Source organism: Panicum virgatum, chromosome 7K, assembly GCF_016808335.1.
Source record: "Panicum virgatum strain AP13 chromosome 7K, P.virgatum_v5, whole genome shotgun sequence".
In the NCBI taxonomy this organism is placed as follows: Eukaryota; Viridiplantae; Streptophyta; class Magnoliopsida; order Poales; family Poaceae; genus Panicum; species Panicum virgatum.
In genome coordinates, this window is record NC_053142.1 from 52872703 (window position 1) to 52891494 (window position 18792).

The 18792-nt window shown below is 48.9% G+C and overlaps 1 long non-coding RNA gene across 3 annotated transcripts; it reads left to right on the top strand.

Moving 5' to 3' along the window:
* The first annotated feature begins 4637 nt into the window (after window positions 1-4637).
* Window positions 4638-8231, top strand: LOC120642239. Of its 3 annotated transcripts, XR_005662543.1 has the most exons (5): window positions 4638-5936; window positions 6007-6164; window positions 6585-6703; window positions 6815-6887; window positions 7429-8231. It is a non-coding gene; the product is annotated as an uncharacterized LOC120642239 (long non-coding RNA). The 3 variants fall into 3 exon arrangements; XR_005662541.1 differs by having other exon boundaries at window positions 4644-6164; XR_005662542.1 differs by having other exon boundaries at window positions 4649-6164; window positions 6603-6703.
* The last annotated feature ends 10561 nt before the right edge of the window (window positions 8232-18792 follow it).

An 18792-nucleotide genomic window follows, 5' to 3' on the forward strand; every position in this document is an offset into this window, starting at 1 on the left:
ATAGTAAAAGCTTCACTACTAGATTGGAACATCCTACACGTAGTTAGGCCTAACGAGCGTAAAAGATAACTGAACCTTGACCAGAAAAGAGGCCTAAGAACAAGAGAAAGCCGATTCCCGGATCAATCCCTATTAAGATCAGGGCAAAGCATCTAATACGTCGCCGGATCGTCCATCCCGTTTGCAAGGCCTAAACTAGCAGATATTACGCCAATTCTTAAGTATAAGAACTAACCATAACAGATTAGATCTACTAGATAAAAAAGGAGCAGAGTGTCATCTCTACGCGACTAATTCCATGCAATGAGAATTAGTATAAGATTAAAACATGATCGCGCAGAGATGACATGATGTTCATAGATGATAAGCAACAAAAGCACGATGAATCTACTAAAAATCATGCTACGAAAATTAGGATAACTAGCACTACTCGCCATCAAAAACGCTTCAGTACGAGTAATACCAAGGTAAAAGCAAGAACAACGCTGCCCTGATCGCAAGAAGCGATCAGGGCAGCATGGCGCTTACTTGGACGAAACCCTAGAATTAGGGGTGGCGGTGCACCGAGAGTTGTTGTTTGCAAAACGTGATGACGTTCTTCCTTTTACAAATGTCATAGGGTACATATTTATAGTCTTGTAGACTTGACGACCAAGTTAAACAAAACCTAGTCCAATACGAAAACTAATCTATCTCTAATGATTACAGATAAAGAGAGCCCATTGGCTCCTGACGCACATAGATAAGAAGAGCCCATCGGCTCTTGGCATGGACCACAATCGCCTCTTCCCTGGACAATCTGTATAGGCCCATCGGCAGCTTCGGCCCATATCCTTCTCGACCAAATTCTGGTGGTAACACAGCCGATTCACAAGCCTTCTTTAATTTCCGCACTAAGCCCAACTTGCTCTTGGCCCATTAATTAACCCTGTTAATTTATGGCGATAACAGAGCGGCAGGGTAGTTTTCCGCTGCGCTGGCGGCGAGGTGGCGCTCGGCTGTGGCGCGGGGCGGTGTGTTAAACGGGGAGGAGGGCAGCGCGGTGCTGGGGGTGTGGCCTAGGGAAGGGAGGAGCGACGCATGGGGCAGCCAAGGCGGTGGCTCGGCAGCTGGCATGCGAAGAGGACTGGCGGCGGGGCAAACCGGCGGCGAGGGGCAGCGCCCCTGTTTCAGCAGAGGAAGGAAGAGGAAAGGGTGAGGCAGGGGTGGTTTTGTGATTTTTCGAAATCTCAGGGGCCTAACTAAAAGGTAAAATTTCTCATTGATCTAGGGCTCAGATGAAAAAGTGTTCAACATAATAGTTGTGTAACTTTGCAAGATCTACAACTTTCACATTGGGCAAAAACTCACTAGGTCAAAGGATTTGAAATTATTTTTAAATCCGTCAATTCTTTTAAATGCAAAAGAACACAACTTAAGTTTTAAAATTTCATGGGTAGCCATAAGCATAAACTATATCTTTTTATGTTGGTAAAAGTGAAAAACAAAACATGCACTTTAACCCCTCACAAAATTTGAAATCTTGCCTTATGCAAAACTATTTTGTAAAAAGGACCCTGCACTTTTTCAAAATTATAAAAATGCCCTTGCTATGGCAATCATATTTTAAAATTTTAAATAAATATAAACACAAAAGCTATATTTTAACTGGGTGGTTCTAGCCCATAAAACTTGGATTGTCACAATAGTAAAAAAAATGATATCATATGAACAGTAATTAAAACCAACTAAGATACAAGTGGCCCAATTACATATTATAGAACAAGAAGTGATGCCACAAAATTAGAGAAATCATACTACAAGCTGCTCTAGCAATTTAGAATTTACAGTGACATAATAGAAAATTAAAAAATCTATAATATGGTGTAATTATAGTATAAATTATTTGTAATTTGATCTGAAATGGTACCAAAAAACAAAAGTGACCAATCAAAAGGTTGAAAATGATACATGTAAAAAGCATATTATAGAACAAGTGATGCCACAAAATTAGAGCATCATACTACAAGATGCTCTAGCAATTTAGAATTTACAGTGACGTAATAGAAAATTACAAATCTGTAATAGGGTGTAATTATAGTATAAATTATTTGTAATCCGATCTGAAATGGTACCAAAAAACAAAAGTGACCAATCAAAAGGTTGAAAATGATACATGTAAAAAGAATATTATAGAACAAGAAGTGATGCCACAAAATTAGAGCAATCATACTACAAACCTGCTCTAGGAATTTAGAATTTACAGTGACATAATAGAAAATTATAAATCTGTAATAGGGTGTAATTGTAGTATAAATTATTTATAATTTGATCTGAAATGGTACCAAAAAACAAAAGTGACCAATCAAAAGGTTCAAAATGATACATGTAAAAAGAACTTACTTAGATCTAATTGTTGGCATTACAGCAAAAGCAATCATAAGACCTAGAACGATGTCATACATAGGGATTTCTGAAAAAAAGGCAATGAGCACAAACTTCAGGAAAGGGAATGCCATTTTCTCTTCCGACTTCACAATGAAGCATTCATAGGGTATTAAAAGGGAAAAAGCATAAAAAATAGCTGATATAGATGGTTCTAAAATCAAATAACTAGATGATCATCATATGATAATATGAATAATAAAAATGAAATCAAATAACGAGGCGATATATATGGTTCTAAAATCAAATAACTATTGCATACAGAAGGGCAAGCCAAGGCAAGGAAAGTGCCGGCTGACTGGCTAGCAGGGCTCAAGTAGCGCCCCTTGCTTGCCGGCCAGGGTTCGATCCCCCATGGGGACGGATTTTCCGGCAGGCAGTGCAGGGGTAAAAAAAATCCCCCTCGCTGTGCTCGCCGCAAGGCATGTCCCTTGTGGGCATGGGCCAGGGTTCGGGGGGGGGGGGGGGGGGGGGTTCCGCGGTCGGAGAAGCCGTGGTCGTTTCCTCTTAATGAAATACAGTGGGGGCCGTTTCACCCCCCCCCCCCCCCCGGCCGCGTTTTTTTGAGAAAAACATCACACCCGGGTACTGGATAGACAAACAATTTTAGCATAAAAAAATATTTGAAAAGGAGAACCTAAAATATATAAATAATAAATGAGTTGCCAAGTATAATAATGGTGATAAAATAACTCAAGATGCAAGTGAAGGCTATGATATCAACATGATCTTAACAATTTTAGCATATATCAGCGTGCAGCCCAATGTTTGAAAAGATTTAATTAATATTTACAAGAAAAAAGGATGGTCGTACTTGTAGGGGGTGAAGAAAGTACTCATATTAAAAATGAAATATCGATGGAAGTATAATAATACAAAAATCTTATGGTAATAATTATTAAAAATCTATGCTAATTGAATAAAACTTACACCATTCTGGCTAAAAAAACTGCACAACTTATACTAGTGGTGCTTGGTGTGATTACTGAGTAACACCACTTAATAAAAATCATGTGTTTAAAATCCCAAATAAGTAGGTCAAGTGTCCTTATGTGACACAACAAATCTATGGTTTTTTTGGCCACTGGGCTATAGCAAGAAGAAAAGAAAATTGTAACATTTTTTCTTCTGAGTAACTAACTATACCATTTTTTCTCTAAGCACTCGTGCAGTCCTTGGCTAATTATAGGAACAGAGGAATAATCAAGCATCTCTCGAACACGCACACAGAGAGAGAAATTATTTTTGCAACAGCAATCCTAACTATAGAACTAATTCCTACATGATAACTGAATAACAGTTGTGACAATCTTTTACAACCTCTGAATAGATCAAGCATTTCCTAAAACATACTAGGCGTTAGAAGACTTCAATCTAATATTTAGGTTGACTACCAGTAGTGTTGCTTAACAGAATAGAACAAACTAACAAGGAACAGAACAGGAAATGGTCTATAATTACTCAAAACAGAAAAAGAACAGATAAATTGCCTATCAATACATAGCTAACGGAAGACAAAACGAAGCTAGCTTTGACCATAGATCGATACAAAGTAACAAGGAACCTTAGACTAAATCACCGTGGTTCTGCTAGACCTTGTCCCTGATCCTATGCACCGTGATCAGCGGACCAGCATAGAGGTTCCAGAGCTCTGTGCACATGCCGTCCTCCGCCTGTCCACCACCTGCATGAGCAGACCCAAGGCAAACCCATGTGAAAAGCCCTCAAATCAAGCACACAACACCGAACACTAATCGAGTCAAAATCCTCTCAAAATAGACTAACAAAAACACAACTCAAATAAAAATTCCACCCTTAAAACTGGATCCAAAACAATCCGAAATCGAAAGCAAAAGGACCTAATAACCCACGTGCACAGGATAAAAAAATGCCGAGTATAGTGAGGCCGCTCGATGCGATGATGACTCAGCCAATTCGCCATTGGGGTTTGCGAACCGAGTCCATCCTATAAGGGAACGATTAAATTCTCTATGTCCACCCACTCTCGCGCCCCCCGCTGAGACGCTCAGAAAGCAGTGCACCAACTGATTTGTACCCCAAATCTCCACTCTGTAAAAATCGAGGGCTCAAAATACACCTAACAGATCTACAACTACATCCAACGGCCCTGGAACATCTGCTTCAACGCGTTGAAGCGGCCACCCCATCGCCCGCGCGCCGCGCGCAGCCGTCCCTCTGCCGCGCCCCTCGTTCGAATCTCCCCCCACCCCGCACTCATTTTCTTCCCAAAATTGGTGTCGCTTGCTCGTCTAGACGTCGGACTCCCGCGCGCCAGCCTTGAACTGGCAAACCCACACAGCGTTCCGTCGTCGCCGCTGGGTAAGGCCACGGCGGGTGGGGTGCGAAGCCAGGCGGCCGAGGCCGCCGTTGCTGCTTCGCGTGGCCGCGCGGGGTCGCCGCCGAGCGACGCTAGGCTGTGGCCCTTTCCGCACCCCCAGCGACGCCACCTCCGTCGAGGGGCTCGAGGCCACAACCACACCACGCGACGACCCCAGGGACACGCGGGCCGCCGACATCGGGCCGGTGCCGGCGACTCGGCTGCCGCTGGCACGGCAGATCCCGGACGAGGAGGCGACGACCACCAACATGGCACGTGCAGTTTTTCTCGTTCTTGGCTCGATTTCTCAAATCCGAGCATTTAGGGAGCTTTTGGTTTGTTTGATTCGTGCAAAGACATGTGTTGATGCTACTCCATGAGTGAATTTGATTGAATCAACACGAGCACGAAGAAACGAACCAATTTCGTTTTGGTGAGAAAAACTACATTCTTGCTCGTGATCTGAAATTCCTGGAGTTTGAGTTCGAATTGAGACATGACTCTTTCGGGATAGCTTACCAACTCCATGGAGATCACCTATGCAAAGTTTGGGAGCGATTCCTTTTGATTTGGTCAAGTTTCGGGCGTTTTCCTCTTTATTTATCCCGTCGTCCTTCTCTTCCAAGCTGCGGCAGCGGGTGCTCACCAAGCAGGCTGTGGCGGCTAAGATGGTGGTTGCTGTGCTCATATCTGAAATCTCAGTTTTGGGTAGCTGACTATTCTTGCTATTTCCTGTTTGAGTTGCTACCCTTGTGGTGCATAGCTAGAACCAAATTATGAACTGAACAACTGACACTGCCCCAAAAATACATGTAGTCGTGACCACAATTTACAATATCATAATATTGTCCCCTCATGCTTAACTTGTACAGGTCAAGGAAGTAACTTCACTTGCATTTTTTTTCTTATAATAGATCTTTCCTTACTATCTTGTTTGCTGTATCTTGTTGCAGTTCTTGGAAGCTTTCTTGCAGCAGTTAACAAATTCATTGCTGATCGTTATTCTTGGAATTACACAGTATCCGAATACCATGTGTACGAGTTCTTTAGGGTCAGCATACGCTCCCATTTGAGTTGTCGGCGAGGATATAGGTTGGGGTTGGCGGTATGGTGTTAATTTGGGCCCATTTGAGTTTGGAGATTCTGCTTGCTTGTGGTCTCCTTGGCATTAAGTGTAATCGATCTTTTAGCTGCCATGTTTTCAGGTTATGGTCTTATGTATCTCACCCTTTCCTTTTTTTCAGGTTATGGTATGGATGGCAGATGGCTACATACGACTGAAGCTTGCGGAGGGTATGCAGCCACAGCCTAGCTAGGCCGACGGCCTATTGCCAGTGGCTGGGGACTGAACGGATCATTTTTGCCGCCACTTCCCACAAGAATGGCTCGACAATCTCTGCAGGTAGTTCCTTCCCTCGCGTTAGGGAAACTGCAATTTTCTTCACGTTCCAGATTCAATGAGAGCTATTCACATATTGTAGCTATCTATGGTTGTGATGCAGTTTCAAATCATATGATTTGTTTCGGGCTTTTATTATACTCTGAATTCCGTTGATTAGATCAACACTACCAATTTCTGAAACTGAATGCAAGACTGTTCTAAGATTTTAGGAAAACTGCATGTTTTCTCTGGGTTGAATTGATGTAAGCAATCTTAGGCTTTATTAAAGCAGGATAGCAGTTAAACTTTTCCATCAGCACTGACTAAAAAGATATATGTTCTAGGAAAGTATGCCGTTTCAAACTGAGTTAGCTTGTGCCGTTTCAAGATGTACTGCTTTCAATTGTGATCAAATTTAATTTGTTCCATTCCTGAGTTTAGGGTTGCATTGGATTTCAGAGAACAGGACATGTTAATTTGTGGAATGGCTGCAATGAATAGTAGCAGTTGATTTCAGCTCACTCCATTGTTCAGAGAATAGTACTGGTTAGCTTTAGCAGGTAAATTTTTAGTTGTAGGTATACCATTCAAATTAGAAGCAGACCAGAGAGAATTTCCTCATGATTTTGTTTTGTGAACTGAATGCATGTTATCTGCGAGAATTTCCTCAGCTTGGACTAGGAATCTGCAGGAACAGCGTGGTGAGTACTTGTTATTGGACTAGGAATCTGCAGAATCAGCGTGGTGAGTTTGGAAAATACAGAATGTATTTCCAGGTTTTCATGAAATGAGTTTCAGGTAGCAAAAGAAGGAACCGAAATACAGTTACCATGTAGTATTTCAGTATCACTGCATCAGCCATTCTATTCTCAATCAATCTGAACTTTGTGATAATGGCAACAAAATATATACCAAGCAAAAAAAAAACTTAAAAATATTTGGATTGCATTTCGTAGGAATTTTTTGGTGGATATCACCCTAAACTTTGTGATTCACAATAATCCTGTGCGGTGTTGCTGAGTATATCAAGAGGGACCTGGGTCCAGGGCTCAATCTCAGTGAGGCATTTAGAGCATTCTTCTGAAGCACGTGTTTTGGGTTGGCATTTAGCAAAAAGCTGGAAGCTTTGCTTTCTTTAAGCCTAGATTTACTTAGCATATGCTATGTATCTTTACTCAATGTATACAAGCGTGTTTTTCTTGTTGCTTGTTTTTGTCACTACAACTGGAATCCCAATGTGTCACTCTTATATTCTTGCTGAATTCTGTTGCATCTCATGGAACAGGCAAGTCTCGATAGAGGAAGGGGAAGGCAAGGCGAAGGACCTTGCCGTCATGTTTATTGAAACCAGTGCTAAAGCTGGGTTTAACATTAAGGTATGCTTCAGAAATATAAACCGCTCACATGTCTCCTGTCGGAGTAGTGTGTTTTTCTTTGGGAAGGCCTTTATTTTTCTGCCTGTCACTGACCATCACAAACTTGTGAGCACGCGTTATTCCGTAAAATTGCTGCTGCACTTCCTGGCATGGAGACACTCTCATCAGCGAAGCAGGAAGACATGGTTGCTGTGAACTTGAGGTCCGGCAATGAAAATTCATCCCAGTCTCAGGTTCAGGCTGGGGGATCCAGTTGTTAGTTGTTGTCTGTGACACTTATTGCTCATGATCTTTGAGACCCTGAGCATCAGAACACGTTATCACCTGTTGGCTGCTACTTGGCCTTCTACGGCTTTACGCTCGGTGGAGGAGCAAAGAAGATGGAGGAGCCTGTGAAGGAAGCGAAACGAGCAGGGCGGTGCTTGTGGAGGGCGCGAGGGCTCCACCATCACGCTGGCATGTGCGTGACATCCGCCGCGGCCCCGTCCTCTCTTTCATGGCTACCAGGCGTGTGATTCATTATGTGAAAAAAAATTGGTTCTACAATATATAAGAGCATCAGTAGATGTTACATGTTAGACATGCTTCTAAGCAAGTTTGTCCATTTGGCACAACAATCTTATGTAGAAATTCAAAGGGAATGAAGCTAAAGATAATATTCCTCATTCAAGAAATTCTCAATCTTATGAAGTATGTTTCTCAGCTTGGACTAGGAATCATGTATTACTTGGTGTATGTTTGAAATTTGTCCGTGGCCCACGGGCACCTTACTAGTACATGAGTAAGAAAACAAATTCATCCCCAAAAAATGGTTTTGCTACATCACCAACACTTTAACTGCTATACAAAACACACAAAATTTTTGAACGCCAACAATGACATACATTTAATATGCTAGACAAAGTACGCATCATGAGGTCCAAAAAACTTCAGGTGAGATAAACAAATTCAATCTCACAAAGCAACAGACACAAAAAAATTGTTGTATATAATTCAATTAAGGTGAGTCATGTTGAAGAGTACAATGTATATATCAAAAAATTACATGGACAACTAATTTAATTCATGTGAGATCACATATTAATTCAATTCATTTTAGATGGATGGAGTGCCACGTAGGAAGAAAAAAAATCCACTTGCTACATGTACAGAGGACCTCTACTTTCAGGTGATCAGATCATACGAGAACCAGCTACAGTGACACAAAGTAAATATGGGAAAAATATTACTTGCAGGTAATTTTTTTTGGCATCTAACACTATAAACAAGTCAGATGACATGTTGAATAAAAAAAGAAGCTACTGCTGCTGCCAAGCAGACAACTGTGTAGTGAAGAAATGGGGAACAGCTATGATCGAAATTTTTTTGGTAGAGGCTAGCTGATATGCCACAAATCCATACCACACCAAGTGAACTGTAACTAAAGTAGATAAACAAGGCCGGGTGGGGAAAGACCGCCCCACCGGTATTAAGCTAAGAAGAAGCCTCGGCTTCCCCGACCGAGAAAATCCCCGAACCCCAGCCCCACCCTGACACTGGGAATCGTAACCCCTGGGAATTGCCTGGGCCATATACGGTCCTCAGGCCGACCTGGGCCGGCTCTTACCAGTGCTTTGGCACACGGGACCGGCGAGAGGATTTTTTTAACCATAGCCTGAAATTCGCTCCGATGGGGATTCAAACTCAGGACCTGTGGAGTGCCGCTCGAGTGTCTTAACCGCTAGGCTAAGCACCCTTTGGCTAACTAAAGTAGATAAACAATTGAAAAGGAAAACCCAAGTTATAATTGACAAATTGTGTAATACTCCATCCGTTCCAAATTATAAGACATCCCAAGAATCTTTGAGAGTCAAAGCAATCTCAAGGTTGACAACCACCAAGAGCCGCCCCATGCCCTCAGCACAGCCGAGGCCGAGCACTAAGCTAGAAGGAAGGAATAAGGGCAGGACAAGCACCACGCCCACTCCCGTACCTGTAATGCTCTTTGAAACTAAACCATGCGCGTGCAAAGAGAAGCTATAACATTTGCCAAGGGAACCTAGAAATTACCATGCTAATAAAAAGAATAAAAATATCTGAATGGTTGATGTTATAATTATTCATCCAACATTTTAGAGTAACCCAGGGAGTTTCTATAAGTAATATGATACTAATGGATTCCATAAGCAAATCCGTGCAAATAAATATCACATTGTAACAGTATCATGCATATGCTGGTAGTTTAGGTTGAACCGAGTTAATGCAAATAACATTCTGCCATCAAGCATTATAATGCAACTAAAATACACCGACGCCGATAAGAACTTTGCCGACATTTGCAGTGAAAATAAAATATAAGTGAGGAATACTATGCTCGTGCATTACATGGACATTGACAAAACCGTTTAGCAACAACACCGGCAGCTAGCGCATGAGGACAAGAGATCGGTGAGGACTTCACTGATATCAAACGCCGGCATCTCAAGTCTTAGGAACCACAAACTGAGATTTTGGTGAGAAAAATAATCATGTGTGCGTGAGAGGCCAAAGGAGAGAGGCTCTTGTTTTAAATGATTGCGGGGCTCACATGATGGTTCAGCAAAGTTTGAGAGTGTAGGGCTGATGAATCGTGTATCTTAAGTGGCTGTTGCCCGTAAGGTTTGACTCACCATAAGAGAACTTCTTAAGATGGAGATGCGGTGGTGGTAGAGGTACCCCCACAGGAAAAGCAGGTAATCACTTTCTTGGATTTATTTTAGGATTTATCTACGGTATTCTTTTAGTGGTAAGGTGATATACTGGCCGTCAATAATGAGGCGCTTGTAGTGATTTCATTAATCTCAAAATCTAGCAATCAGTCCCTCGAAGGGCGTTCTAAAGGATAGGATCTGCATGTGTGTATTCGTTAGGGTGAGCATGTGTGCGTTTGTGAGCATAGTCTTACCAAAAAAAAAAAAAGAAGAGACGGTAATCACACTCAACTTGAATCGATGTACATGCTGGATTCAATGGAGGCGGATCCAAATTTGAAGCAATGTTTTAGCCACTTCACAAAATTTGTACAACGAGGAGAACCATCTACGGATCAGGCCAATAAAAGAACATGGATCGAGTAGCCCATTTGTAGGGGCGTATTGCTTTACTATCCGGCGTGCATTCCAGATTCAAAGTGCTGCCAAGCATGCTTTATATTCACATTCACACAATAATATTAATATATTATTGGGCCATCATTCCAAATCCCTTGTCGTCAACAAAGTCTTTAATATATGCTACTCTAAAGCTCATGCAGCTTTTTAGAAACAAAGTCTTTAATATATGCTACTCTAAAGCTCATGCAGCTTTTTAGAATGCAATGTTAACATTTAAGATGCTATCTGTAAGGCAATGCTGGAAAAATAGGCCCATGGAGAGGCCCATTTTAGAAATTCCAAAGCAAGAGTGCATGGCAACCTTTAGTCCTATATTGCTATATTGCTAGTTTAAGTTGGTGTAAGCCACCCTCTTGTGTCTAAACATACAACAAAGGGAAGAATGGGGGCTGATTTACACAATGCACACGCGTGCGCATATTCACGTATGTTTTCGCGTGATGGACCGCGTGAATTGTGACGCAGCCAAGTATGTGTGAATCTTTTGCCGGGAATTACTACTGCTGTTTAATGGTGTTTTATAGCGCAATTGATCTGCTGTGATTGTGAGCAGCTCTCTCTTGCCTATAAGAAGACCTGGAGACGTCCAGGTAACACACACACACACACACACAAAAGACAATCCACATTCCTCTCTCTCTTTTTCCTGCTGGTGAACTGTGCTGTAGTGCTGAGCTGCTGGTTCTCGCCGGCTCTTCTTCTTGGCGTGGACTGAGGAGAAGAGTGAGTGGTATCTCTGAGCCGTTGCCGTCTGTCGGTACCCTGTAGCAGGGATACCCACTCTTCCTGCAGCAAGGCAGGACCTGCGTAGTTATCCGTAACTGCACGGGAAGGACGGAGTAGCCAGGTCCCACAGGCCAGGCTTTTCCCTCACCAGGCCAACGGCCCCGGACCGTTCCCCGCCTGGGGATGGGTCCGGTGACGCCACGTGTCTCTAAGGAAGGGAAGCTCCGAGCTGACCGCCGAGACCTCGGACCCCCAGAGGGGTCCGGGACCTCCTGCGCCCGTCCGGACTCCCCTCACCATGTAGGGGTCCGGAGCAGCCACGTGTCCCGGAGGCGCGGGATCGTGCGCGAGTCTTCCGCAGGAAGACTCGCCCACCCACCGCATTTAAAGCGATGGACAAGGCGTGCTCTGCCGCCGCGGTACACGAGACAGCCTTTGTCAGGCCCCGCTGTGCACCGCGTATTACCAAGGAGCACAGTGGAGCCGCCTGTGCCGCACCCGCGCAGAGCCTGCCTGCAGCATTAAATGGATACGACAGCACGGCGCTTTTCCATCATGCCGCCTACGCCGCAAGCTACACCGCCCGCTTAAGCAACGTGGCGGGCGATGCCACTAGCTACGTCAGGCTCCGTCTCGACAAGACTGCGCCAGGACATGATGGACGAAGGGCTCCGGGAGCAGGCGAGGGAATCCAAGAGAGATCTCCTTTGCCTGCGACGCCATAATATATGAACAGTACGTTATACTGCATCATTGGACCCACCTGTCGGGGACCCAACGGCTGTGTACGCGCCCCCTTGAGATATAAAAGGGAGGCGCTCGCTGCGCACAGGACAATCCAGACAGACTCAAGCCCTCGCAACCTTCTCACTCTCATGGGAAGGCAATACAACACACAGTGGACGTAGGGTATCACGCTCCGGCGGCCCGAACCACTCTAAATCCTGCTGTGTTCATCGTGTTCTTGAGTGAGATTGATCTAAGACTAGCTAACCCCCGAGTACACACCCTCTGGGCTAGGGCGGGTGCCTTCCGCCACCCAGCTGTGGTTAGCAGCACCACGACATTTGGCGCGCCAGGTAGGGGAATTAGCTGGTCGCAGTTCATCTCTTCTTCGTCCCCATGGTTCGCGTGGACGACGTGGAGATGACGGAGGGTGTGGCGTCCTCCACGCCACATGCCTCTCACGTTCCTGCTCCAGGGGCAACTGTGCCTGTGGAGCAGCCACCGTTGGCGGCGGCGCGCGCCGCTCGCCGGCAAGAGTCAGGGCGCCCATCAAGGACCCCCTCACAGGCTGCGAGCGGCGGAGCGCTGGTAGCAGCTAGGGAGTTGCTTCGCAACCCTCCAGCTGAGGCAGCCTCGCCAGACGCCCTGAAGCAGTGGCGGGACGACGTTGACCGTCTCCTCCACCTGGCTCAGGCCCCCTCCAGTTCTGCAAGGACTGGGCAACGACCTCCGCCCGGCAACGCGGTGGTACCTTACCGCCAGCGTCAGGGCGGGGCGTCGGCGTCCGTGCGCTCCCCTACCGTGAGGGGTGCACGAACAGAAGACTTGCGGGCGGAGCTCAACCACCGGCGCGCAGGAGAGGATGCCCGCGTCTCCGTCGAGAGGGCACGCGAGCGCCGTCTCAACATTGAGGGTCGCAACCTCAATGCTGATCTGGACGCGCTGGCACCTAGGCCTCCGGTGAACGCCCGGATACAGTCAGGTGCACCGGTGGCTGGGGTGGGCTGTGCTGCACTTGTGGAGCACCTCTGCGCCGTGGCATGGCCGCCCAAGTTCCGCCCCCACCTGCCGGAAAAGTACGACGGTACCACTAACCCGTCAGAATTCCTGCAGGTGTACGTTACCGCCATCACAGCGGCTGGTGGTAACGGCGCCGTCATGGCAAGCTACTTTCATGTAGCCTTGTCTGGGCCAGCCCGGACCTGGCTCATGAACCTCACACCTGGGACGATCCAGTCCTGGGAAGAGCTCTGTGCGAGGTTCACAGCGAACTTCGCTAGTGCATACCAGCAGCATGGTGTGGAGGCACACCTTCACGCCGTGAGGCAAAAACCCGGGGAAACGCTCCGGGCCTTCATCTCACGCTTCACCAAGGTACGGGGTACCATTCCTCGTATCTCAGATGCATCTATTATCACTGCTTTCCGCCAGGGGGTATGTGATGAGAAGATGCTCGAGAAGCTAGCGACGCACGAGGTGGAAAGCGTCACTACGCTTTTCTCCCTGGCAGACAAGTGTGCCAGGGCCGCTGAGGGCCGTGCATGGCACTCAGCCCCCCAAGACGGAGACACCAAAGCTGGTGGCTCCAGTGCTACCGCTCAGGGCGGTGGCAAGAAGAAGAAGAATAAGAACCGGGGTCGCGGGGAGCCGCATTCTGGCGGACCAGTCGTTGCAACAGCAGCGCCAGCGGCGGCGCCGGCAGCGGCGGCAGCGGCTGGGGGCCAGAATGCACATGGTAAACGCCCTCGCCCGCAAGGTGGAAGTGGAGGTTCATGCCCAGTGCATCCCACCGCTCGCCACAGCGCCGCTGACTGCCGCGAGATCCAAAAGCTCGCGAAGCGGGTCAGTGGGCGGCGTGAGCAGTCCTCTAAGGACGGTTCACCCCCTCCTCGCCAGCGGGCCGGCATGGAGAAGGCCTCCGACGGCGGGGCCGTAGCCGGAGAGAAGGAGCTGGGGTACCAATCCCCCGCTCGAGAGCTGAAGGGCGTCTACCACGACGACGACTCTGATTCCGACAACGGCGACCGCCGCAAGAAGCTATACGTAATGTATGGCGGAAGCTGGGAGCTTGTTTCCCGGCGGGACGTGAAGACCCTTCGCCGGGAGGTCCTTTCGGTGAAGCCGGGGGTCCCGAAGGCGGCGCCGCACCAGAGGTGGATGAACACCACCATCTCTTTCGGGCCATCCGACTGCCCGGAGAATATGGCCGGAGCTGGTGTGCTACCTTTAGTCACTGCTCCTGTCATATCCAACGTGAGGCTCTACCACGTGCTGATTGACGGTGGGGCTGGCCTCAACGTCATCAGTTATGCAGCGTTCAAGCAGCTGCAGATCCCGGAGTCCAAGCTGACTCCCTCTCGCCCATTCTCCGGAGTGGGCCCACACCCGGTGTTCCCTCTGGGGAGCATCACATTGCCGGTCACGTTCGGGACCGAGGAGAACTTCCGCACAGAGAGCGTCATGTTCGATGTTGCGGAGGTGAACCTTCCGTTCAACGCCATCATTGGCCGACCGGCACTCTACCGCTTCATGGCCATTGCCCATTATGGGTATTTGGTCTTGAAGATGCCTTCCCCTGCCGGAGTCCTCACCGTGCAGGGCGACCGCACCGCTGCCGTCGCTGCAGTTGAGAGACTGCATGCTCTGGCGGCAGAGGCTGCACATTCCGAGGGGGATCCGTCCACCTCGCAACCTAAGGCGCCTGCAAAGGCTCCCAAGGTCCAACCGTCCGATCCGGACCATGTTCCCGTGAAGACGGTGCAGATTGGAGCGGACTCCACCAGGACCACCCGCATCGCGGGGAACCTGGAGGAGAAATAGGAAGACGCGCTCATCGCTTTCCTCCGGGCAAATGTCGACGTGTTCGCCTGGGAACCGTCACAGATGCCCGGGATCCCCAGGGAAGTGATCGAGCACAATCTGAGGATTTACCCCGACGCCACGCCGGTGCGCCAAAAGCCTCGGAAGCAGTCTGTGGAGCGGCAGAACTTCATCCGCGAAGAAGTCCGCAAGCTCCTACACGCCGGCTTCATCGAGGAGGTCCACCACCCTGAGTGGTTGGCCAATCCAGTCGTCGTCCCAAAGGCCAACGGGAAGCTTCGTATGTGCATCGACTACACCAGCCTCAACAAGGCATGTCCAAGAAACCCCTATCCTCTTCCGCGTATCGATCAGATCGTGGACTCCACCTCCGGGTGTGACCTTTTGTCTTTTCTAGATGCATACTCTGGTTTCCACCAGATTCAGATGTCTAGAGAGGATAGGAAGCATACTGCCTTTGTAACAGTAGATGGGCTTTATTGCTACATTGTCATGCCGTATGGTCTAAGGAATGCCTTGCCCATGTTTGTACGGGCTATGAACAAAACATTCTGTAATCTAATTAGAGATATTGTTGAGGTTTATGTCGATGACATTGTAGTCAAGACTAAGGTAGGGTCAACACTAGTGGAGGACCTGTCCCTCGTCTTCGACCGACTCCGCGCCACGCGCATGAAGCTGAACCCAGAGAAGTGCATCTTCGGCGTCTCAGCGGGGAAGCTGCTGGGTTTCCTGGTCTCACATCGAGGCATCGAGGCAAACCCAGCCAAGATCAAGGCGATCGAAGCAATGAGGCCTCCTGGCCGCATCAAGGACGTCCAGAAGCTTACGGGATCTCTCGCTGCTCTTAGCCGCTTCATATCGAGGCTGGCCGAGAGGGCCCTTCCCTTCTTCAAGCTATTGAGGAGGTCCGGTCCATTTTCTTGGACCAAAGAGGCTGAACAGGCCTTCCAGGAGCTGAAGCAGCACCTCACCTCGCTGCCAGTATTGGTGGCTCCAGAACCCGGTGAGCCGTTGTTTCTGTATCTCGCTGCATCTGCGGAGGCAGTCAGCATGGTGCTGGTCGCCGAAAGGACGGAGCAAGCTCGCCAGGGGAGCACTAAGGTCCTCCTGGCCAAGGATGGTGAGCCGGACCCCGGACACGGGGGCCCGTCAGCCTCACCCCATCTTGAAGGTTCGGACCCCGCACAAGCGGGTCCGGAGGAGCCTCGTCCCATTGGGAACCCAGAACCGCTGGGGGCCCAAAGGCCTGATGTGGTGGACAAGGGAGAGCCGGACCCGGTAACTAGGGTCCGCACCGTCCAAAAGCCAGTCTACTACGTCAGCGAAGTCCTCCACGAGGCAAAGGCCAGGTATCTTGAGACACATAAGCTTATCTATGCAATACTTATTGCGTCCAGGAAACTGCGCCACTACTTTCAAGCACACCGAGTTGTTGTAGTGACCTCTTACCCGTTAAGAGCGATCCTGCACAACTCCAACGCCACAGGCAATATCGCCAAGTGGGCAGCAGAGCTGGCAGAGTTCCAACTGGACTTCCAGCCACGCCATGCAATCAAGAGCCAGATCCTGGCTGATTTCATAGCAGAGTGGACTCCTTCCCCAAGTAATTCTGGGGGTCCGGTCGTCAACGCTGGACCCCCGGAGCCGGAAATCAGGACACCAGTTTTCACCGAGCCTCACTGGACGCTCTTCTTCGATGGGTCCGCCCGCGAGAAGTGGGCCGGAGCTGGTGTGGTCCTCATCGACCCCAACGGAGATCAGCTGAAGTACATGGTGCATCTAGAGTTCAAGGCCACCAACAACATGGCGGAGTACGAAGCTCTGATCTTCGGCCTGACGCAAGCCCTCTCATTGGGGGTCCGGCAGCTTCTGGTGAAGGGGGACTCACAGCTAATCATCAAGTAGGTCCGAGGGGATTGCAACTGCAACAATCCCCAGCTCACGGCATACCTCATACACGTGAGGAAGCTCGAGAAGGACTTCGACGCCTTGGAACTACAACATGTTCCCCGCGAGCTCAACTCAGCAACAGATGATCTCTCCGCGAGAGCATCTACCTGGGCACCCGTGCCCGAGGGTGTCTTCGAAAGACGGCTGCTGAAACCTACCGCCCAGACTGCCGAGCTGGGTGAAGGGGATCAAGCTGGCACCTCGAAGCCAACGGTCCCGGTAGCACTCCACCTATGGTGCCCGACCTGGGCTGTGTGCTCTGTTGAGGAACCTGGCGTCCTCACAGAGCCACCCCCACCTACTCTGGGAGCTCCCGATGCATGGATCTCCGAGATCCGGGACTACCTGAAAGATAACATCCTCCCTGACGACGATGTCTCTGCTGAGCGTATAGTCCGATTGGCTAAACGCTACGCGGTGGTAGAAGGGGATCTCTACCGCCGTGGCGCCAACGGTGTCCTCATGCGGTGCATTTCCCAGGGAGAGGGCCGCGAGTTGCTCGCGGAGATCCATGGAGGCGAGTGCGGAAGTCATTCCTCCTCTCGCACGCTTGTTGGCAAGGCCTTTCGGCATGGATTCTACTGGCCAACAGCACTCCAGGATGCGGCTGAGCTGGTGAGGTCCTGCAAAGCATGCCAGTTCCATGCAAAGCAAATACACACCCCAGCTCAGGCTCTGCAGATGATTCCGCCCTCATGGCCATTCGCTGTGTGGGGTGTGGATATTCTAGGGCCATTCCCCCGGGCTGTCGGCGGCTGCCGGTTTCTCTATGTCGCCATCGACAAGTTCACCAAGTGGCCGGAAGTTACTCCTGTGGTGAATATCACTAAGAAATCGGCAGTCGCATTCCTCAGGTCCATTGTGTGCAGATTTGGCGTCCCAAACCGCATTATCGCGGACAACGGGACCCAATTCAAAAGCAGGCTCTTCCAAGAGTACTGTGAGGACATCGGCATCCAGCTATGCTTTGCTTCCGTAGCACATCCCCGCAGCAAAGGACATGTTGAGAGAGCGAATGCAGAGATCCTCAGGGGACTCAAGACCCGCACCTACAACTGCTTGAAGAAGCACGGTGCCAAGTGGGTTGACGAGCTTCCATGAGTACTATGGGGCAACCAGACCACACCCAGTCGAGCCACCGGGGAGACTCCGTTCTTCCTGGTCTACGGGGCTGAAGCATGCCTTCCCCCAGAAATTCACCTGGGCTCACCACGGGTCCAGACCTTTGACGAATCCATGCAGGAGCAGCTGCGGTGCGACGACGTGGACCTCGTTGACGAGCGAAGGTGGCGAGCAGCAATTCGAAACGCACGATACAACCAGGCGCTCCGGCGTTATCATCAACGGTTTGTGCACAGCAGGGAGCTCCGGGCTGGAGACCTCGTCCTCAGACGGATCCTGAGCCGAGCAGGACTCCACAAACTCTCCCCCAGCTGGGAGGGGCCCTTCAGGGTTACAGAGGTATGCCGGCCCGGATGCGTTCACCTCGCCACAGAAGATGGAGTGCCGCTGCCCAACCCATGGAACATAGAGCATCTGCGTAAGTTTTACACCTAGGCAGAGCAGGGAAATAAACTTTTCCTTTGTAATAAGATAGAGTTAGCGTGCGGCCCAGAGTGGTTGAGGGCCACCCTCGTAAACCCGACCTCTGGCATCCATCGCACTGGCGGCTAACGCGCGGCTCAGAGCGGTAGAGGTCCGACCTCGTAAACCCGGCCTCTGGCATCCATCGCACAAGCCATGTACATCAAGATTGCAAAGGAAAGATTTCTTCCTAGTTCTGTCTTTGTGTCAAGGTTAAATTACACATTTTGATTCTCGGAAACTTCGTTTTTCTAACCCCCGCGGGGACCTCTACTCTTGTTGCTACAACTAAGATCTGCATTGAGCTGCTGGACTGCCGTACAGATCCGGACC